Here is a 15,278-nt window from a genome sequence, read left to right as displayed (position 1 = left end):
ATCACAGAAGACTTTTAACGTAAATTACCTGTAATGTATGTAAGCAGCAGCATTCTAGCTGGTCGGAAAAAAATATATATTTGCAATATATAACACAGAGCAGAAGAACAGACACAAAGTAGTAATAATTAAATAGCTACTCACCAAGACCCAGGACCTCCACTCATAGCAGGTTCAGCAGGTCCTGCTCCCGGTCCAGGATATTGGACCACTGGTGCGTCAGCTGGTTCTGGCTGCGCCGGACACCCGAGCAGCAAAACACTGCCTGGCTCACCTTCCCCCACCGCTGCCGACGCTCCCGGAGCCCGTACCCGGACTTAGGCCTGCCACCTGCTGCCAGGGTTAAGGGGAGGTGGCGCTGCACAAAAAAAAACAGTGCAGCCAACTCCACCTCCCCAAATAAGGACTGTGCCTGCACCTCCTATGGGCGCCACCTTCCGCAAGGAAGGCGGTCGCGGCTCAGGCTGCAATGCCCCCTGTGGCCCTTTGCCATGGTTCTGGGGTAGGTGGGGGGCAGAAAAGAAAAGGTAAAAATTAAAGTAAGTAAAAGAAATGAAAAAAGCAGGTAATAGAAAAAGAGTGAAAAAGTAGTTAAAAAACACAAAAAATGTAGACAAAAAAAAATAGTCAGGAAAATAGAGAGAGAGATAATAAATAAGAAAGATCAAAAAAAAGTTTTCAGAAGCAAAGGATTGAAAAGATATAGGGAGGATTGAAAAGTAGGACCCAGAACCATAGCATAGAGTGAAAAACAAGATGGCCGCGCCCATTGCGACTGCATGGGCAAGTTCACAAGCTATTTTCCCCCCTAGCAAGCAAAAAGCATTGAGAACACGCAATACGCGTTCCTGAACAGGAAATACCTAACGCGAACAAGCTCGAGCATGCATTGCGCGACCCGGAACAGGAAATAGCATCGCGAGCGGGCGGGACAAGTGAAAACAAGATGGCTGCGCCCATTAGCGACTGCATGGGCAAGTTGGCGACACATTTCCAAAACAAGCAAGCAAAAAACATCGCGAACGGGCTTGACAAAAACTTCCGCGTCTTCGTGATATTTCCACGCGTTCGCGATAATTTTTAGCGTTTTTGCGAAAATTTGCGTAACACGATTACGCAATTTCCGCCCACCCTTAGATAACACGTGATTTATGCACTTAAAAAGGTGTTAAAATGTATGGTGAAGTAATTTGTTTCTTATTCAGCTGGAAAGCAACTTGCTCTTCATGTACCTGGCAGTACTTTTATCCTTTATGCAAAGTTTTTTCATGCGCTCCGTGAGTATAGCAACATTTTGAAAACATTTAGAATAGTACTCATATAAGCCCAAGAAGAACATTCGTTTTTCCATATTGTCAGGCATATGGGCTTCTCTTCTTGCTTTTATAAGTGAGTTTTTGGGAATACCTCCTTTCTCAGAGAGTGTGTGCCCCAAATTTTCATCTTCTGAATATTTTCTTTTGTTTTAAAACTGAAAACTAAATGGTACAGTACAAGGTATGAAATCTACTGATAAAGAGGTACAGTGCCGTACATATTTAGCAAAAGCAACTCATACACTAGCCATTGGGATCACATGTGTTACTCCGATCCTCACAATTTACTCTGTTCATGTGTACAGAATCTCTGAGGGTTTCCTGAAGTCCCATGTTTGTACAGTGCTTTATAATCCAAAAAATGGTAGTCAAAATGTATTCCAACACCAAGATGGAGAGGTAGTATATCATATGTATAGCTCAGGTGCAGCAGCTGTTTGGGTGCTGAACCCCTTCACCAATTCAGCATCTTAAGAACTGCATTTAATCCAGGGCCACTACAGGGAAAGGACATCAGTCAATGCATCATCTGTGAGCGAATCTTCCTGATCTAGAGAAATTGGGTTTTGAATTGAGGGGGGTGAAGACCGTTCTCAATTAACAACCACAATCTCTGTCAGGGTAAACCACAAAAGTCACTAAACCCTCTGGTAGCTTGGTACAAAAGCAGTCAGGCTTAACTTAGAGGCAATGTGTAAAGTATTTATGCGGCACACAAACAGTAATGAAGTGAAAGCACAACATAAATCCCACACCAATTAGAATAATAGAGTAAGTATAGTGCCTCAAATCACAAGCATCATTTTGTTTTATCTGGTTGTGCTTTGACCGGGGAGAGTCACAAGTTCAGGCTCGCCACAATGGGCCGCTGGCAGGATACATGGAACTGGTTAGACCCGGTGAAAAGGTTACCTTCTAAAAGTCCAGTGCAGAGTCCAGCTCACGGTGGTGGAGGATGCATGGGACAGGGAGAGGACTACGGATGTTCGTCGCTGCAGTGTGAAGTGCTGGCTGGTCATTGCGGATGGTCATCGCTGTAGCATGGAGATCCTGTCATGCGTCGCGGATGGTCACTGCTAGAGCTTCACAGTGGTAGTCACCGCAGGCTGTTAAGGGCAGATCTAGTGTTGCCAATCTTCACTGGTGGTTGCTGTAGCACAAAATGTTGGGTGCACCAGAGCTTTGTGTTGGCGGTCATTGCGAGCTGTGAGATATCGACACATACAGGCCTGTTCACAGCCATGATTTCTCCTTTTGCTACTCCTTTTGTTCACAGGAGAAGCTCAATAGATGCCAGTCAAGGTTTCAGGACCTGGGGAGGCACCACCTGGAGATCAAGAACTCACTCCAGCAGAGCTCAGCAGAGCTCAGGCAAGTTCAAGGTCCAGGCAGATCCAGTGCAGCAAATCAGCTAGGTAATTGCAGGAAGGCATCTAAAGCTTTTGTCCCTCTAGTTCATAACAGTTGGTCAGCCACATGACCCTTGGAGTCCCTCTGCCTGGGATGAAAGGAGCAGGTGAAGTCCTCCATCCCAGAGAGCAGAGCATTGTGAGAAGTTGGCCTGGTATATGCTGTCCACTATTTATAGTGGGCACCCTTTACCAGTCCAAAAACCCCTTATTGGTTATATGTTAATGACAACCTTTATTGAAAGCTATCCTAGAGGTAGCTATGGAGAGCAGCCTTCATGCTAAGTCTTGAAGGAATGTAAAGCAGCTTGTTTTACCAGTCTATAATCTCTTGAGTGCCTAAATGAAAGACATCCACACCAGGTATATATATAAAATATATGTATTTATTACTAAACACACCCTCCTAGTCTCTTTATGAGACTAAAGGTCAAAACACATAAGTTACACTTCCAATATTACAGTAAAATAGCACAAATACACGTCAGGCCCTATGGACGTGCCAAACCATATACTAAAATAGTGGTATAATAACCACGACTTAAATAGACACACAGCCTAGAACCTATAGAATCGCTGGGACCCCAAGGAACCACCCAAGGTAGTGACACAAGGGACCCACGGGGCCGTGTGCAGTGTGTGAACACAGCCGCGAGCTCCCGTTAGCTTCTATGGGGAAAGTCGCAGTTAGATTTTTAAAGATTAGGGACACTTAGAAGTGAGTCAGGACCAAACCCTTTGGGACTTAGGAAGTTCTAAGGCCAACACCCATGGGAGCACCGGAGTTCTTGTGTTACCTCACCCAGGGAAGCCGGGTGCATAGATGTCAAATGGTGTCGGGTCGCGTCGTCGATTTTAATGGGAGCTGGCAAAGAAGTGCTGCTGCCGGGAAGATGCGAAGTGTCCCAAGAGATCCAAGCCTGGATCGAAGATTAGAAGAACCTGAAAGCAGAGGGGACAGAGTCTGGGTCACTAGCCAGTGACCATGAAGGCGTTGGGCAGATGCCCACCGATGTCGGGTGATTTCAGGTGAAGTTTGATTCTTCAGCCACAAGGACCAGGAGGTGTCGAGGACAACCAGGAGCTGGATTCAAGCTGTCCCATAAATGATGTCGAGTGCTGCAGTGTCGGTGCCTGGATTGGACACAACAAGCCTTGGCAACAGCAACCCACGCAGAAATGAGAAAGATGCTTCGGTGCAGACCAGCAAGGTCTGTGGGACTCACCACTTGGTAGGGAGTTGGGGCATGTCTGGAGCAATCAGTGCAGCCCAAGGAAATTCAAAGTTACTCCCTCAGGGACCCAACAGTTGACGGACCAGGGATCGCGAAGGGACCTCAAGATGAAACACAAAATGGCCGCCCACGGGTCACTCGGGGTGACTAGGCTGACAATCTTTGATGGATTCTTTGCTAGAGGTGGGAGCTACAAGTCAGCCCAAGCACGACTTCAGAAGACGTTGAGAAGTCAATGTACTTGCAAAAGTGCATGGTGACCAGGAGTTCTGGTTCCACGCTACTCACGAGGGCTGCAGGTCTCAGCTTTGCTGGAGACTTGGGTCGACCTGTGAGATGTCTGGAAATCCTCTTCCTGGGCTGCAAATACTTCGGAGTCCGGCAAGAGCTTCAGAAATGTAGACTGGTAAATTACTTTGTTGGTGCCTGCCAAGCAGGGGAGTCAATCTTTGACCCCAAGGGAGATTTCTTCAGTCCTATAGTCTTGAGTAGAGCATCGAAGTTCCAGGATTCAGCTTCAGAGTTTCATCCAGGGATATCTAAAGTTCTGGTTACAGAGGTTCCTTACTTATACCTAAGGAAGGGGTTGGTCTAGCTCTGGGGACCCACCTATGGGAGGGTTTGGAAAGAGGGGTGGCTACACCCATTTCCTTTGTTCAGTTTCACGCCAGAGCAGGGGCTGGAAGCCCCTGAACCAGTTTGAGCTGGACTATGCACAGGGACACCAAATGTGCCCACAGTGCAGAACTTCAAAGCACTCAGAGTGCTCCCACCCAGCCCCAATACACATAATCCTGTCTGGGAGGTGGTTACACCTCCCTGTGACAGGAAACCTATTGTCCAGGCCTTCCCTGCCGGAGTTTCAGTCAGCAGCAGGACGCCAGACCGTGACTGTGGCTGTAGCATCCATTTTGTGATGCCAGGGCTCTGTTAAGTTTCTACCGGGTTACCCAGTACTGCCATGTCTCTCCCACTAGAAGGGTGGGATCATACTCCCACACCAGTTGACACCAAACCCGACATGTTTCCGTGCAGCCAGTCCAAAGTTAACATTTACCGTTTGGTTATAATGCACTTAAGAGTATATGGTCAGGCTACACCACTGACAACCCCGGAGAAAAGATTTCGAAGGTGGCAGAGGTGCTCAGCTCATGCCTGGGCACCCTCTCACATATAACCAAGCACCCTGCCTTCAGGATTGATAAGGCCTGCCATAGGGGTGACTGATAGGTTTGTATGTGCAGTGTTAGGTGAGGTATTGTGAACCTATACCTCATGTAAGGGTTGCATGCACCACCTTACTCAGGCTGCAGTAGCAGACCTGTGGTGTCATTTTGGGTGGCTTTCCAGGGGTGACATAATACATGCTTCAGCTCCTGGTAGGCCTCTTGGGTACCTATGCCCTGGGTACATAGTATACCATATACTAGGGACTCACAAGGGTACCTCAGGATCCAATCTGTGATGTACCTAAAGTACATGGAATCCATTTTAAGGAGAAAGCAGATAAACTGGGGCCCTGAATAGCAGGATCCCAGTCCAACTAAGTCAAAAACCATCAAAACACCAGGAAAAAAGTGGGGGCAACCATGCAGTCGGATCCCACCTTCCTACAAGCATGCCTCAAGCAGCAGGACAGTCCTCTAACAGCAGGTCAGTTCTTCTTCAGTAGTATCCGCAGGTTCTGGAGTGTACTGAGGCACGGGTCTTTGGATCCTAATTTTACACTTGGTGCCAGCTTTAAGTGGAAGAAACAACTGGAGTATCCCCCCTACAGATGGTTCTGGAATTTCCTTCCTCCATGCCCTGGTCCCAGGATACCTGGGGTGAGAAAAGGCTAGTGTGATATCCTTTGTGAATGTGCTGAGGTAGCTCCTTTGAAATGTAAGTGGGGCTGTGCACAACTCCGCCTCTCACATTCTGGCAGAATAGCCCATCATGCCAACACCTAGATCTCCTTTGTATCACTGTTTTGTAGAAATTCACAAAGACCAACTGCCTCCTAAAACTAGTCATGTGACCAAGGATAAAGGTTGCAGGCACCAAATGGTTAGGATAGGAAAATGCTGCTTTCTAAAAGTATCATGTACAGAATTATGACTTAAATAATCCAACCTTCACATGAAAGAGGGTTTCAAATTACAATCACTTTGAGTGTAAACATGGCATATCTATTTCCAAATGAAAGTTATTACTTATTAAATGCAATAAGGTAATCCAATGTTGCCCTAAGAGTTTTTAAGTACCAGGACATGTACTACATAAAAGTACATGTCCAACTTTTTAAATACACTGCATCCTGGTCTGTGCATTGCTTAGGACTTACCATAGGGATCACATATATGTATTAAAAAGAAAGGCTAAGGCCTAGCAAAGGTTTTTTTGCCAGGTTGAAATGGCACTTTAAAACTGTGCACAGGCTGCAAAGATAGGCCTGAGATTTGTTTTAAAAGATCTTCTTAAGTGGGTGGCACAATAAGTGATATGTGCCCACGAGTAGCATTTAATTTACAGGCCCGAGGTATATGTAGTATTGTATTGTGTTGTAATCACATTTATATAGCACTTACTACCCCTGACAAGGTGTCGAAGTGCTTTTTCGGCAAGTAGCATGCTACTGTGGAACCCATTAAGGGTTAGTGGTGAATCAATATAGTGAAATATGAAAGCAATTTGAGTGATGGATATGTTAGTCAGTTATGTGGATTGAGAAGGGTAGGAGAGGGGTAGATGAGGGAAAAAGGTTTGTATTTATATAGCGTTTGCTACACCTGATGGGCATTGAAGCGCTTTTTTGGCGAGAAGCATGCTACTCCGGAACCCATAAAGGATTTGTGGTGAATTAGTATAGTGGAATATGAAAGTAATTTGTGTGCTGGATATGTTAGTCAGTTATTTGGATTGAGAATGATAGTGGAGGGCTAGAAGAGGGAGAAAATGGTTGTATTTATATAGCATTTGCTACCTTTGATGGGGTGTTGAAGCGCTTTTTTGTCGGGTAGTAGGCTACTCCGGAACCCATAAAGGATTAGTGGTTAATTAATATAGTGAAATATGAAAGTAACTTGAGTGGTGGATATGTTATTCAGTTATTTGGATTGAGAAGGATAGCGGAGGGATAGAAGAGGGAAAAAGGTTTGCAAATATATAGCGCTTGCTACCCCTTAAGAGGTGTTGAAGTACTTTTTCAGGAAGTAGCACGCTATTCCGGAACTCAGAAGAGATTGGTGGTGAACTAGTATAGTGAAATAGGAAATTAATTTGAGTGGTGGACATGTTAATCAGTTATCTGGATTGAAAGGGACAATGGAGGGATAGAAGGTGGAAGGGTTTCGAAATGTTCTTTCTTTTGGAACTCATAACTGTAGGAAGAGGTTTGGGATGTGTAAAAGGGGGGTGGAGGGGGAAGAGTCAGAGGGAAGGGTTTAGAAAGTATTGTTTTGAGAGCTCAAAATAGTAAAAGAGGTACGAGATGATGCAATTAGGTCTAGAGTCAGGAGGAGTCTAGAAAGAGTTATTCTGCAGATCATAGTAATGGTATGGGGGTTGGAATGAATGAGAGTGGAGGTAGAGTATATATTGAAAGAGGTATAGGATGAGAAATAGGGTAGTGCAATGGAAAGAGTAGTATAGAAAGGTTTGAGATGAGTCGGAGAGTAGAGGTAAAGGATATATTGAGAGTGGTATCAGGTGAAAATAGGGTAGCGCATTGGATATGCCGAATTAGAAGAAAAGTAATAAATATATGGATCCATAAGTAGGCCTGGGCGGTAAATTCCTTTCCGCTCGTGGAATTTGGGAGCATGCGGGATTGCCCAAATTCTGCGTTCCACGGTTTCACTGAATTTTTTGCATGTTCGCGTTCTCAAGATGCGTGTTCGCGAGATATTTCCCACCGAGCACGCAAGCAGCGTTCGCGAACGGGAAAAAAGCATTGCGAACAAGCAATTCCGCCCAAGTACATGGAAGGTATATCGATTCATAAAGGAAGGTAGAATATGCAGATTAAAGATGCATTAAATAAACGCCAGCTTTCAACTGCTGTTGTACTTAAAATTAATTGTATATTTTTATATATTCACTGACAAAACCATAGGTTTCAGGCATGTTATACTTAGAAATTAGCATTTAAAAAACCTTACAAATTCCCAGAAAAAAACATAGGTTTCAGGGAGATTATAGTTAATTGGTCATTTCACTCGTACAAAACCATAGAAATTCCACTGTTATAGTTAGTTCAGCTAACTATACCTCGCGCCCCCGCAATGCACTGCTGATGATGTCACATATTACACCATTCATGACATGGTCAGTGACATCACTGATGACATCACTGATGACATCTCAAATGACATTACTGATGACATCCCTGGTGACATCATCCAGTGACTGTGTTTCTTTAAATCTTAAACATTTATTATATATTGCCAAGGTGTATTGAAGAATGATTGGGTGTATAAGTGTCTGGATGTTGGATTTAGTAGGTGCGTGATTGACTGTTTAAGTGAGTGATTAAATGTGTCTTTCTGAATGCATGGGTTAGTGACTAAACTGTGTGAATCTCTGTATCAGTCTGTCTGTTGTAAATCTGCTGCATAGGTTGGTCAGTAGCTACATGAGTGTTTATATGGGTTGTCGATTGGTTGACTGAGTATTTGTATGGGTGCCTGAGTGTGTGTGTGGGTGGGTGGGAGGTGTGTGACTGTGCATAGATGTTTGAGTGGTTGATTCACTGGGTGTATGGGTTCAAGAGTGCATGTGGAAACATCTATATGAGTGGGTGAGTATGTATATGGGTGTGTTGGTGAGTGAATGGATGTCTCAGTGGTACATGTCCAAGTAACTACATATGTAAAAGCCAGTGTATGTGAGAGTTGGAGTATATAAATGACTATGTGAGAGTCAGTGATTGTGAGAGTGGCTGTATGGATGAGTGTGTACTTGCATCAGTGATTGTATAAGAGAGTAAGTATGTGTTTGTTTCTGTTTGAATAAGTGATATGTTCTGTGTAACTGTATAGGTCAGCATATGGCAGTGTGATTGATTCTTTGCATGACTGACTAGGTGTGTGAGTAACTCTGGATGAGTGGTGGTGTGTGAGGGTCTGTATAGGTATATGAGTGCATATGATATTGTTGTATTGATGAGTGACTGCATGTATGAGTGATTGTATGGGTGAATGAGTGGATGTGTATGTAGGCCTAGGAATCAGTGAGTGCGTATGGAGTAACTGGTATTGTTGTGTCGATGGTTTCGAAAATGGCAGTCTGTATTTTACAGTGGGTGTATCAAAGGTTATATTAGGGTGTGAGGAGGTGCATCAGATTTTCACATGGATGATCTCATCAGTGATGTCATCAGTGATGTTATTTGAGATGTCATCAGTGATGTCACTGACCATGTCATGAATGATGTAATATGTGACGTCACCAGCAGTGCATTGCGGGTGCACGAGTTATAGTTAGCTGAACTAAGTATAACAGTGGAATTTCTATGGTTTTGTACGAGTGAAATGTCCAACTAACTATAATGTCCCTGAAACTTATGTTTTTTTCAATTAATTTGTAAGGTTTTTAAATGCTACGTTCTAACTATAACATGCTTGAAACCAATGTTTTTTTCAGTGAAAAAAGACCGGCAATCGGATCAATAGTCACAACAGCCCAAGAAATAGGTGAGAGGGATGAATAGGTGAGAGGGGTGTATGGAATCAAAGTGGGAGAAAAGAGTTAAATCAGTCCAGCAAAGAAGAGAAACGTTCAGGTCGCGAAGATGGAGTCCAGTGGGAGAGAGGAGCGTACAAATAAAGGTCAACAAGATGGAGGATTTAGGTCACGGGCATCATCGGAACCCATCCAAAATGGCAGGAACATGCAAAATTTAAGCTCAAAAACGAAAAAGAACTGGAAGTCCACAGAGGAGATAGCAGCGGAGAAAAACAACGAGAACTATGTCCAATATCCAGCTGGGCTAGTGACAGCCATAGCAGTGAGCCAGAGCCAATCTCCCCCATAGCTGTCGAAGCAGCTTCACAGGAAATCGACCATGTTGCTCGGGCTCTGCCGGGTTAGAATGAAGATCATGATGTGTCTGAGCATACTTGGGCATCATCGGAACCCATCCGAAATAGCAGGAACATGCAAAAAATGTACGCCCAAAAACCAAAAAGAGCTGGAAGTCCACAGATAGGAGATAGCAGCAGAGAAAAACGACGAGAACTATTTCCAATGTCCGGCTAGGTAAGTGACGCCCATAGCGGTGAGCCGGAGCCAATCTCCCCTATAGCTGTCGAAGCAGCTCTGCTGGAATTTGGCCATGTTGCTCGGGCTCTGCCGGGTTAGAATGAAGATCATGATGTGTCTGAGAGGTTTCAGGACCAGTCATGGGGGAATGGAGATGACGAGGATGGCAATATAGGATCGGAGTTGGAGCTTGTCAGCCATCTTAAAGTCAGGTAGGTTGAGTCTGTAGATCTCCGTGACTCTGCAGTTGGACATGCCTCTAGTACTGTGAATCTTTAACTCTGCTATGCCTTTTATCAATATCGTGACCCCCTCAACTTATGGGTCATCCTCCCTCTCTGTGGTGTTATCTTGGTGGGCGCCATTTTGGGTTCAGGCTCGTCGAATACGTGTTAGCAAAGTTTTTATGGGAGTATTAATTCAGGCACCATCCGGTCTCCAAAACTACCTATTGTGATCTCCAGAGGCTATTCTCCACTCACTCACTGACCACCTCTGAAGTGTGCCTGCTGTATTGTGGATTACCCGTGAGTCACCGGGGCGGTCTCCTGTGGGTTCCCAGTAAGCTCACTAGAGCGGTCACCTTCTTAGGGTCAGGCAGAGTTTAGAACAGGAGCGAGCATCTGAACAAGTAGGGCACACGGAGACCGAAATAGAAGATTGTCTAGTATGTTGCTTGCCTGTTGAGAATTGTGTTGAATTCAGTCCAAAATCCGTGCACGAGAAGGGAAGCCAGAGCTACTTTTAAACAGCAAGCGCTGCTGAGGAGCACTCCGCCATCTTGTGCTCAGCTAGCGCGTATCTGACCTGGAAAATTCAAGGTTGATGGGGGCACAGGTCATCGGAGCCCCTTACCACCAATATTGGACATTAGGGGATCCAGGGTCATCAGAAGTGCCCCCACTCACCGTCTTTTATTTCGCGGTGAGTGACAACAAACAGTGAAGATCTTGTGCATTCAACGCCGCGTTCTCTCCTCAAGGAGAGCATCGATAGCCACCATCTCTGCTCTGATCTTCTGCTCCGAGAGTGGCTAGGCAAGGCCCGCTGGAGTGCTGGGGGTTTCTGGACCCGCGCATGCTCACCGTGTGTAGTATGGGGAGTGACTGCAGCCACAGGCGGTGGGTTAGTTCCGTCAGCAGTGATGGCGCAGCTTCGCTGACGCTATCTGCAGCTCTTTATTCTTCTCTTAGGGTACATAGCTATATTACAAATAAATGCTTACATACAGAGAGATATGCTGTATATTTCTGTTTGCATATGGTGGTTATGTGGGGACCACTTTACTAGGGACTGATAAGCAAATGAAATGTGTCAATTGGGTGTAGGCCAATTTTACAATGTTTAAATGAGTGAACACAAGCACTTTAGCATGGCTTAACAGTGCTATAGTGCATAGAGTTGTAAAGCCAACAAAAACTAATTTCAGCAAAACAGGAGGGGAGAAGACAAAATGTTTGGGTGAAGACCACCCCAAGGCTGGCAGGCCTAACGTATTTCCTCAGCTGAAAATGGGGAGAACTACCTACCCTCATGAGACTTCTCATCACTAAGGCAGAAGAAACTGGACAGACCATCAGCATTAGAGTGGTCTGACCCAAGGATTTGTTCCATCATAAAGTCCATTCCCTGCAAGAAGATGGTCCATCTCAAAGTCTGGGTAATTTGTATGAGCCATCGGAGGGGCCAGTGGTCTGTCTGAACCTGGGAGTGAGTCCCAAACTGGTATGGCCTTAGCTTCTTCAGTGTTCGGACCACAGCAAAGGCTCCTCTTTCAATAGCACTGCATCTCTCTTCCCCGGGGTGTAACCTGCTACTTTTGAAGGCTACAGGTTTGTCAAGGTCCTCCTCATTTAGCTGTGATAGTACAGTCCCTATGCGATGTTCTGAAGCATCGGACTGCACTATGAATTCCTGGGAGAAGTCAGTGGCCAGAGCTCAGGTGCTGTGCACATGGCTTCCTTCAAGGTGTCACAGGCTTTCTGGCAGGCCTCGGTCCAGATCACCTTCTTGTGTTGCTTGTTTGAAGTCAGCTCAGTCAAGGGGGCAACTGTGGAGCCATACGTCTTGACACACCTCTTATAGTATTCATTGAGGCCCAGGATGGCCCTCACTTCAGTATGAGTTTTGAGGAGTTCCCAGGTTAGAATAGTTTTTATCTTGGCTGGGAGGTGCTGCACCTGGCACCTGCCCACCAGGTGTCCCAGATATACCACAGAACCCTGCCTCCATCCCATCAAAGACCATGTTTACCAACCTTTGAAAGATGGCTGGGGCATTGTTCAATCCAGAGGGCATCACCTAAAATTAGAAGTGGCCCTCCTGGGTAAAGAATGCAGACCTCTCCTCAGTAAAGGAAATCTGCCAGTACCCTGATGTGAGGGTCAAAGATACTCAGGAACTTTGCAGGCCCTATGCTGTTGATGAGCTATTTAGCACTGTGAATTAGGTGAATGTTAGTTTTGGTAAATAGGTGAGTCACCTGTAATCTACACAGAACCTGAGTTCTGGGGTGGCCCCGGAGGGGTGGCTTTGGATACCAGTACCACTGGTCTGGACCATGGACACTGGAGTGTTCAAAAGCCCCTAATTCAGGCATTTTGGAGACCTCCTCCTTAATTCTAGCCCTCACCTCTCCATTGGACACTAGATTGATGCCATCATTGCTTCTGGACTCTGTTAGTTGCTTAACTTTAATGTCCAGCTCCTGCAGGCCCATCTCATGAGCCAAGATCAACTTCCTTCCAGCTAAGGCCGACTCAGCCTCAGCTTTCTCCCTGCCAGTGAGATCTCCACTTCTGCCCTCCTATCCTCCAGGGCTCTCTTTGCAGTAGCATTCTCTGTGTCTTCTACCATAAGCCTAGCCAACTGCAGCTGAACTCTTTCTTCTCTCCTGTCGCTCAGCTCTACTGAGTTCAGATTGAGGGTAGAGATGCTGCTGCTGGCTCTGAGTCCTGCATGCTGCTGCTGGCTCTGGCAGGAGACCTCACTCCTCTAGGTCCCTCTCTCTCCTCTGGAGCCATGATCAGAGGGTTGCCATCACCCCTTCTATGTCCTCCACCCACTCCTCCTCAAAATCCACCTTCTCATCCTCCTCCTGTGCTGTGGCCTGTTACTGGTGGGTCTCCTCCCAAGCCCTTGGGGCCTAATGGAATTCTTGTTTCTTGGAGATCTGGTTGCTGGAAGCACCCTTTCCCTGGAGAATTCCATGAGGTCAGTCACAGTTTAGCTCTCCAGTTTCTTGAGCTGAAACTCCATGCTTGCAACAGGTAGAGACAGAGGTGCACAAAGACAGGTGGAATAGAAGTGAATTTGGTAAAGTAAATAAGGCCAATCAAGACGAATTTTAAAAAAGTTTGAATGGTATTAGATTATTTATCTCGGATTTTAGTGTTAAACAAAATCACTGCATGGCACTGAACAAGCACAAGTACTGCATTCCAACAATGTGAGAAATGGGGTTTTTCATTAAGGGGGTGAAGACCGTTCTCAAGCAGCAACCACAGACTCCATCAGGGTGGACCACAAAAGTAACTAAATGAACCTGTGCTTAACTCTATGGTAGATTGGCACAAAAGCTGCCAGGGTTAACATAGAGGCAATGTGTAAAGTATTTATCCAGCGCACACACAATTATAAAGTGAAAACAAAACGCAGAAAAAATCCTACACTAAATTAAAAACATACAGTAAAATGTAACAATTAAAATGAGACAATAATCACAAAAATCCAATGAGCAGAAATGGAGATATGCAATTTCAAAGATTTAGGTGAGTATACCACCTAAAAGCACCAAGCACATACACAGCTCCCAAGCCATCACACATCGAGTGTGCTGGCGAGTGCCAGAATATTTTCGAATAGGTGAGTTTCACGGTGACCGCCTGTGGCACCCAGAGCTCCATTTTTATTTTGGGGCTGCAGAGGGAGCCCCAGAGCTGCTATGGCCACAGCCGGCTCCCCTTGTGGGATGGCCACTTTGTTTTTGTAGGTGGGTGCCCTGATGCCCTGGAGCCAACCAGGACCACCCAAACGGATGGGTCCTTTCGGGTCATGCAGCTCGTGGAGGAGCTCTGTACACCCTCTCCTCTTCCATTAATATGTCAAGCCCCAAGGGATGGGGTCCCGGGGTCCCTGGAGCCGTAATAGGATCAGGGAGGAGGACCCCACATACAAGCCTCTCCCAATTAAGTACATACACTGACACCCGAGGGCCGTGGCCCACCCCAGGAGTCTTATTACTTTTGAAAATATGTCGTCCACAGGATCACAGCAATAAAAGATGTTTGCTCCAGAGGTCCCCTCAAAGAAGGGTAAAGAGGGCCTGTTCTCTCTAACCTGCCCCCTTATATCTTTTTTTAAACTATTTTTAGGACTGGGGAGTAAGTCGCAGGAGTCCTGTAATGACAGCAATAGCGTTTTCTTTCATGTTGCGGCCAGTCAATCAGAGAACTCGCTCTCATGGGAGTCCCATTCCCACTCCCCTAGACCAATCAGAGTACCTTAATTTAGTGAAAAACACTACTGAACAGATTTACACTAAATCACAAAAAGCATGCTTTCTGGACCTAAATCTAGCTTCATGCCAAATTTGGTGTAATTCTGTTCAGCAATTTTTTGTATATGGCATTCCAATACAGTCTATGGAAAATACATGGGGATTTAGATTTTTGGGACCCACCCCCTTTTTCTCTGCCTCCCCTTGACGGATCAGACCCAAACTTTTCATGATGAAACTAGCCAAAGTAAAGCACTTTTTGAAAGTTTTGTGAAGATTCATCAGCAAACACCAAAGTAATTACCAAACCAAAAAAGACATTTCTAATGCAAATGTAGACCTAACTTTAAGTACACATTGGTGACCGCTTCATCACCCTATTTCGGGTGTATGTCTAAATGTAGCTCCTCCTAGCATAGATTTCTTTTTGACTCCTTGTTTTGCTAAAAATGTTTTTAGGGGTCTTGGATATTCACAGGAGCGTTCAGTTCTGCAGATGGTCTCACTGATACATTACAATAGAGACCAAAACGTCAACATTTAACCCAACTTTCCTTTTCTGTTATTGTTAAGTTTA

The sequence above is a fragment of the Triturus cristatus genome, chromosome 1_1, assembly GCF_964204655.1.
Source record: "Triturus cristatus chromosome 1_1, aTriCri1.1, whole genome shotgun sequence".
In the NCBI taxonomy this organism is placed as follows: Eukaryota; Metazoa; Chordata; class Amphibia; order Caudata; family Salamandridae; genus Triturus; species Triturus cristatus.
This window is presented reverse-complemented; position numbering follows the sequence as displayed.